Here is a 6,534-nt window from a genome sequence, read left to right as displayed (position 1 = left end):
CAAAAAAAGACCTTTTTGGGATGTCCCAAAACTGCATGCGTGTGGGATGTTATTGGGACATGTGGCCACTTTTTACTGCAGGATTATTTCAAAAGGGCGGGACATCTGCTCCCATAACATGTTAACTTGCTTCATCGCGCTCGACCACCCCCTACCTGAGAGAGCCAGTTGCCTCTCCAGGAAAGCATATTCCTCGTCCAACCAACCCACTTTTTTTTCACATAGATAACTAGATAACTTAAAACCAAGTCAAGTGTTCAGAAACCAAGCAACGTGCATGGAACATCAAGTGACCAGCAAAAATGATTTATTGCCTCACTATTATATGGCACTACAATCATGCCGAGAAGGACAGAGAACTTGGTATTGATGAGCGTGTAGTCTAAGGTGCACACTTTCGAGTGGAGGGCCTTCCATGGCGTCCAGCAAAAGGGCTTGCAGAGGCAGCTGAGGACAACAAAAACAAAGCCTGCATGTATGTATACGTACTGCACACAACATGCATGAAAATGGTGAACAACAGGAACATAGCATCACTATATTGTCTTATGTCTCCTAAGACAGGGTTAAACCTCATTCCAGATACACAAGTGCCTGCTTTTACTTATTGCTTTGTCAACACTAGAATCATGAGAACTCTGTATTTATGAGCATGACATCTGGGGTGCACGCTTTCAAACGCAGAGCATTCCAGCTGGCGTCGAACAGCAGGGCTCGCAGAGGCAGCTGCGAACAAAAACAAAGCCTTAATGTACATGTCCATACTGCACACACAAACGCACAAAGATGGTGCACAACGGGGATATAGCATGCCTATTTTGTCCTGTGTGTGTGTTACGAGGTTAAAGGGACCGACAACCAACTTTTATGGTACCTATTTTCTTTAACGCGACAGAAAGCTTACCAGTCAGAGTGTAGAATCAAGGAATGGTGATGTGGAAAATGCCGTGAAACATTTGTAATTCGAATTTTTCTATCTGCGACGGATATGAAGTCGTATATACACGTGACAAGACATGTTGCAAACAGTGAGCGTGACAGCGGTTCGTGTTCGAGCGCGGCGGTTTACTGCGTGTGTGTGTACTCGCGCGCATGCGCTGCGGCTCGACATGGTCCACTGGCTACCGCGAAGGCAGCGCCGTTACTTGTCACCATGCAACTCCTTTTACCTCATAAGCAGCACAGAATAGAGCGGGGATGGATAGTAATATACATACTAATATTTTTAGGACCAATAATGGCACACATGACGGTATCAGACTACGTGACTTTGTACAGCAAAGTGATCAACTCCGCAATCTAGCTTCAAGGCTCTTGCGATAGGCTGCACAACATGCCTTTTCTTTGTTACTTTTAAACACAATTTAGAGATATAAATCCTACTCACAGCGCGAAAAGGATGCTGGAATATGTCAGTATATAGCGCGGTCTTTTCATTTCTGACAGGATCTAATCACAAGTTCTGGCCAGTTGTCGGTCCCTTCTCCTTTAAGCCTGGTTCATACTGAAGTGCTTGTAAACAACAATGCACAATTTTACTTATTGCTTTACCAACGAAATTCATGCCAGGAATGACAAAGGAATTGGTATTTACGAGCGTGACGTCCAAGGTGCACGCGTTTAAACACAGAGCCTCCCAGCTGTTGTCCAGGAGCGGGGTTCGCAGAGGCAGCTGAGGAAAACAAAAACAAATCCTTCATGTATATGCATATCCACTGCAAGCACAAATATGCATGAAAGTGGCGCACAAAACAAACATAGCACAACTGTGTTGTTGCATGTCTGCTAGTTTAAAAGGAGTAAAACCTGCTTCATAATTACTTGCTCATAAGCAGAAATTTCTCCTTTTAGCTTACTCTAATTGTGTCGGTTACGACTTTCGCATTTACAAGCATGAAGTCTAAGCTGCACGTTTTCCGTCTCGTAACCTGCATGCCTATGTCCAGGAAGCTGAGCACATTCTATGTCATTACCGGTAGGCAAAGGTGCAGACATTTGGGGTAAAGGTGCACACCAGGGGCACCACTACTAGAAGCAGCTGAAAAAAAAAAGAAAAAAGATCATGTAATATGTGTACACAGCTAGCACATGCAAAAAGAATATCATTGAGCAACAGTGCATATCACAAATGTGCTACATTTGTTTGGAAGTAAAACCTACTTGACAAACAGAGTGGGCTAGTTGGTCATTTCGGTTGTGTGAAACTACTTATGCACTGAAAAAAGGCGGACGTATCGGGAAGCCAGACAAGGTGCCAGTTGCTAATATGCACCAAGTGACTGAGCAACAGGTTCTGCTGCTTCATAGAGATGTAGCATAAACACCAACATACATTTTTCAGTTTCTTGTTTCAGTAAGACAAAAATCATGATCATAATCACAAACGATACGGTATATACCAGTACAAACTGGGCTGTGCCCTTTTCTTCTGATAACCGGCTAACTGATGGCCAGCAGCAGGACTCACACGTGCAACTGAATAAAAGAATAGCAAGAATATGCGCTGTTTTGAACATAAGTTCTGGCTTTTCTTACAAATGGTGTCATAATGAGAGCAAAAAATTTGGTACTGGGCATAAACTGAGGGCAAGCCAGTCTTGTGTGCAGCAATGCTTAATTCTCGTCCACAGCCCACTACAAATGGTTAAACTTGACACATGCATTTGACCATTCCAATTTTTTTTACGTTTATGTCAGCTGCCGTGGAAAACATGTACAACAAACCTTTGAAGTTTTTTTTCTTTGTCGTCCAGGACTTCTGATTGTTCTCCACGGCACTACGCGCGCGCCGGCTTGCAGTTATTCGAGGCAGATAGCCATGTGTTCCACGATCGCGGTGTCAATCTACACACGTGGCCGACAACAACAACATATCAGCATTGTGAGCTTAACAGTTTCTTCGGAAGATAAACCAAATCGCGTCACAAATAAAACTTACTCCCACGTGCCATTCTTGCTGCGAGGGTCCAGTTCAGCGTACGCCAACCTGCGCGCGGTGGGGAGCCAAAGAAGAAAGTGCTAAGAACGTGCTGATTGCAGTAATCCAGGCATGTCAAGTACTTACCGAAGAGGTGGAAAAACGTTGAAATCGGCAAGATCTTGCAACCAGGCAAACACCTACGGCATGCGCGCTTGTGATTTTTCGACGAAACATCAAACACCTAAAAACGAGGCCAACGAAGAGTCTGATCTATCCGAACTCCAAACACGCCGGGCGCCATGATGGCGATGGCAATGTCTGCGCAGTGCTCGCAGCAAATCCTCCACTATTTGAGCAGGTGTTGGCTCGCAGTAAGCGCAATTAAAGAACAATTGCGGATTAAACCTAAGAAAGAAAACAATAAAATAACAATATTTCATTCAATTCTTCTAAAGTTAATATGTCGGTGTTTTTATAAATACGACACCACCACACCACGTACCGCTCGTGCGGTGCGGCCCAGTGGTGCGGCCGCCGTTCTCTGATCTTTCACGAAAAGCACGGCGTGCGTGGCGCGAGTACGTGCGCCGTACCGCTGTACCGCCTTTACCAAGTGCAACACTTGCTCACGCAGACAGCAATCGATCCCTCGTCCTCATAACGGCGCGACATTTAGAAAGAAACAAAAAAAACGAACACTTTCACAAAAAACGCGGATATATTGTTTTTCATGTGCATGTAGATATGCACGTGTGCACGCGCGCCAACCATACTCTCCGGCGGAGTTGCTGTTTCCGATTGTTTAGGATCGCCAATTTTCAACACGGTAGCTTATTTCACCGCTAACTTTTAGTCCCAATCAGATCCTACAAGGGATGTTTTAGGAATGATCCCTATGCACATGTCTAAAGGACATCCTAAAAACCACCTTGTTGGGATGTGGGACGTTTGGACTTTTTTGGGAAGTCCCTGGGATGTAGTGTGTTGTCTGGGGTGACGTCATATGAATGCGGTGACGCTTCATGCCGGGCCTGTCCCGCGTGGGGACGCGTTAGGCCAAGCCTAACCGCCGAATCGTGGGCCCTCTGGACCATGGTTTCCTAAAATTAACAAGAGGGGACTCTGGCGCCGCGATCGTTCAGCCACCATGGGAATGAACCCTGGTAGCACAAGATGTTGCTGCAACATTACAGCAATGTTTCGAATGTTGCGTTTTGGTGCCCAACGTTGGACAACTTATGGTAATGTTGCTGCAACATTGACAAGTCCTGAAACGTTGGCATTGCTTTCCAGCAATGTTGATGAAACGTTGTTTAACAATCTTAACGCGATGTCGATAGACAACGCCGCAGCATTATCCCGTCGATGTAACTGCAACATTCGCTGGCGATATTCAAGCGGAACATCCAAACACTTCCTATGCACTTAGCAAGAATGGCGTGCACGCAAAAAACGCTGCAGGGTACCCTAAAATCACAATATTTTCTTTAAAGGGACCGACAACTGGCCAGAACGGGTGATTAGATCCTGGTGGAAATGAAAAGGCCGCGAATTATAGTGACAGATTCCAGAATACTTTCCGCGATCTGAGTAGGATTTATATTTTTAAATCGCGTTTAAAAGTAACAAAAAACTGGTATGTCGCGCAGCCTAGCGCGAGCGCCATGAACCAGTCGTATGCAGTCTTAAGCACTTTGTTGTACCTAGTCTAATGCTTTTACACGCACCAGAACGAGGGCTGAAAATTTGAATATGCATGTTATTGTCAATTCCCGTTTGTTTCTAAGGTAAAATAAGTAAAGCATGAGATGCGGCGCTGCTTTCGTGGCTTCCAGTGAAACGGAGGCTGCGGCGCATGCGCGCGGCGTCCGGCAGCGTTTCCCGCGTAGCTCGACTCTCGTCTGCTCTCGTCGTATCGGACTTTTGAAGAGTAGTACGGGAGTTTGCGCTGCTGCTCGCAAAATGCCATCGACTTACTGTTCTGTGGAGGATTGCTACCACTTCATGAACAGCACTGCTGGTGTATCCTACCACTTGTTTCGTTTTCGAAGGCTTAGCTTGGCTTGGCTTGACTAAAATGTGATAAAGCGACCTGTGTACGGCCAAAGTACTTCTATAAGAAGCCCCAGAAAAACGCTATAACTATTGTAAAATAATTTAATAAGCTAGAAAGCAGTAGTCGCGGCACCGCAGGCTTTGCAAGCGTAACATTGCCTTTTCATACTTAGGGCATAACTTGTCACCACTGCTGGCGTATAATCGCTATCGCGCTCACCTCTCACTGTTTGCAGCTTGTGATATTAAGACTGCATAATCGCTGCAGATCGAAAAACTCTGATTACAAATGTTTTACGGCGTTCTCCGCGTTACCACTCCGTGATTAGAAGCTCTGACCGGTAAGCTTCCCATTGCACTCAAGAAAACGGGTACCACGAAAGTTGGTTGTCGGTCCCTTTAAGCACTAGCACATCGCATGACCCCCTTTTTTTTTAATCTTTCAACTTTCGCTACTTGCCTCAACTTGATGCAGTCATGAGCATGTATTGAAGCAGAATCGATAAATGGAGGAGAAAACTTCATCTGCGAAATTAATCACAGCAACGCGAGTTTATGCTGACTTCCCAGATTCTGGCTCGTGATACGGCGCACGATACAACCGTATCTCAATGGTCGTCACTTTAAAATGAATAGTATGTAATAAATTGTGACCACATTTTTTTCTGCATTATCGTAGCCTGTTTTGGCACTTGCGAAGTCCAAACACGACTGCATGTCCAAGCTGTAGCACGGCCTCCTAGATTCGTACTTGTTACTCGGAGATTTATTCGTTGACAACCAAGCAAAATATCCACTGCGTATGATAAAACATATCTGAGAACCTGTTTAATCCACAATAAGTAGTTGTAGGCAACGTCGTCATTAAAAAAAAATAAAGTTATAGATGTCTTAGAGGCCATTGTTGCGCTGTTTGCATGCAGCGGAAGTCTGAGGCAACACCTACGGAGATGACATGCGGGGACGGTGCGGCCGACTATAAGCGCAAACTCGCTGAAGCAAACGAGAGCAACCGCAGAGCATTATTTTCTGGCCTAGAATTTTTTTTATAAGCATGCATACACTTCAAGCAGATTCTCACATTAAACACTACAGCGATCAAATTAAGCTGCACAATCCCGCTGCCAGTACGCCCGCCGCGCAAAAACACGTTATATAATCACCTCCTTTGTGCACGCCATGCTGGCGATTTTTCTCATTCTGTTCGAGTACGACCTTCGTGAAGTTCTTACGCGATGGGTCCCTGTAGCATTGGGAAACGTGGTAAGTCCCTTTTTTGGTGTATTTTATTTGTCGAGCTCTATCTGTTCACTGTCCGAACATTCAGAAACTCCTTGCAAGCCATGTAGCTCGTGGAGCGTCGAGCTGTTAATCATAGTCCACGGATATGTAGTCATAAAATGAAATCGTGGCCCGATTCAAGGCAGTATAGTTAGGCTAAGCCAGACACAACGGACACCGACGTCGTCAGACGTCGTGCGGACACATTTGAATTTGCGCGCCGCAGTGTGATACCTAGAAAACCCGAAATGGAGGCACGAACGTGCCAAGGAAACGTT

General features: G+C 45.3%; 1 long non-coding RNA gene across 4 annotated transcripts; it reads right to left on the bottom strand.

The window, feature by feature from the left end:
• Window positions 1-290: 290 nt before the first annotated feature.
• On the bottom strand, window positions 291-3,150 carry LOC125758033 (uncharacterized). Of its 4 annotated transcripts, none has more exons than XR_007415750.1 (3): window positions 3,065-3,150; window positions 2,939-3,018; window positions 291-2,844 (listed from the first exon to the last, which is right to left on the bottom strand). It is a non-coding gene; the product is annotated as an uncharacterized LOC125758033 (long non-coding RNA). The 4 variants fall into 4 exon arrangements; XR_007415747.1 differs by having other exon boundaries at window positions 2,939-2,986; XR_007415748.1 differs by having other exon boundaries at window positions 2,939-3,150.
• Window positions 3,151-6,534: the final 3,384 nt, after the last annotated feature.

The sequence above is a fragment of the Rhipicephalus sanguineus genome, chromosome 4, assembly GCF_013339695.2.
Source record: "Rhipicephalus sanguineus isolate Rsan-2018 chromosome 4, BIME_Rsan_1.4, whole genome shotgun sequence".
Classification (NCBI taxonomy): Eukaryota; Metazoa; Arthropoda; class Arachnida; order Ixodida; family Ixodidae; genus Rhipicephalus; species Rhipicephalus sanguineus.
This window is presented reverse-complemented; position numbering and strand designations above follow the sequence as displayed.